Source organism: Podospora anserina, chromosome 6 (genome assembly GCF_000226545.1).
Source record: "Podospora anserina S mat+ genomic DNA chromosome 6, supercontig 1".
In the NCBI taxonomy this organism is placed as follows: Eukaryota; Fungi; Ascomycota; class Sordariomycetes; order Sordariales; family Podosporaceae; genus Podospora; species Podospora anserina.
This window is the reverse complement of record NW_001914852.1, coordinates 214,918-216,920: the sequence shown is the minus strand read 5'-3', so window position 1 is coordinate 216,920 and position 2,003 is coordinate 214,918.

Here is a 2,003-nt window from a genome sequence, read left to right as displayed (position 1 = left end):
GTTTAAGGACTAGGGATTTACAAGTACCCTTACTACCGGTAATAAATATCGGAAATATAAAAGAAATAATAATAAATTAAAAAAGGAAAATTCGTAGGCTTTATTATAAAAGTTTTTTAACCGGAAGGACTTTATAAACGCGACTTTTATAATTAAATTCGACCTAGAGACTAGGTTCTTTAATATACTGGAAAAATTAAAAAACTTTATTAGTTAAAGCTAACTTTCCAGTTATACTTATAAAATTTTATATAAATCTTAAGTATTTAATACCGGTTTTACTATTTATATTTATAATAATAAAAATTTATTTACTTAACTTTATTAGTTTAAGGATTTAAATATTATTTTAATAAGTAATAATTTAATTAAACTATAAAACTAAGGAACTATAAGGATTAATTTCTTTATTAGAATTACCGATAAAAAACCTAAATTTTTTATTATTAAATTTATTAAAGCCTTTTATATTTCTAGATTTTTATTAAATATTATAAGCGGAAAACGCTTTTATAATTTAAAAAATATTTTTATTAATTAGAAAATTTATAATAATAAGCGAAAGCTAATTACTTAATTAAATTTCTAAAAATCTAGTTTTCTTCTAGGTATTAAAGGATAGAAGTCTTTTAGGAGGAATTATTAATATAATTATTCGACCTTTATAATAAAGATTTATAGATTTAACGCTTACTTTACCGGAGTTTTTAATAACTCTAAAGATATAGATACTTTAAAGGGGGTTATTAATCTTATACTTATTATTTTTCCGGTATTTTTTTTTAAAGGACCCTCCGTAAAACTTATATAATTAACGATTCTTTAATATATTTATCTAGGCTATATTAGCCTAAATCGTTTAAAAAAAACTTCCTTAATTATAAAAAGGATACAGAATTTCTAAAAGTTAAAACTTTGAGACTTAATTTATAAGAGTTATAACGCCGTTAAGATCCTTCGAAGGCCTTTTAAAGAAGTAGTTTAAGACCCTCCTTTTACCCTAAGCCGTCTAGAAGGAAATATTATTTTTATTAAGCTTTTACTATTAACGAAAACTCTTTACGTTTTTATTTTAATCGATAAGAAAACTCGATTTAAATAAATTAAATTATTTAAATATAAGGAAAATGCTATTATAGAGATTCGATTAGTAATTAAAAATCTTAAAAATATATTTTAATAATATCCAGGCTACTTTTATTACGACGGAGGTAAAGAAGTTCTCTCCCTTTAAACCTACTTTATTAAAAAAGATATTAGCTTTAGTACTTTAAGCCCTCGTACGCTTAATTAAAATAGCTTTATAAAACGGTTTATTCGCATAATTTTAAATAAATTACGTATTATAATATTTATATTAGGACTTTCTCCTACTCTCTAGGGCTATATAATTAGTCCTATAATTAAAATAATTAACCGTACGGTTTAATTAATTAAAAAATTTACGCCTTACTAACTCTTCTATAATAAATTATTCCCTAATTAACCTACTTATATACCTAGCTTTATTAACTATAGGGCTATTAGGACTAAAGTTACTATATACGTCCCTACTAAGGATCGAGTCTAAAGAAAAAAATTCGCTCCTAGAAAAGTAAAAGGTAAGTTTCTTATAATCCTTAATTATTAAACCTACTTAATTTATTTAAATTTAAATAAAATTATTAAGACTAGCTTTATTAAATTCTATAAGGACCCTTAAATTTAAATTTTAGGACTATGAAGTCTTATAAGTTTATTAAAGATCGTTAATATTACTAAGGATCCAGGAGATTCTTTTATTTAATTACTTATTTTAAAACCGGATCCTGGAATTATTATACTTCCTACGCTTACTACAACTATTAAAATACTTCTTCCTTAAACCATTAAGAATTAACGTAAGGAAATTTAGTTTATAAATAAGATAGATTATACCGAGTTTATTACTTATTTAATTTCTAAAATCTAGGAAACTATAGTACTTTAGATTAAAATTATAAAGTTTAATACCTTTAAATAAA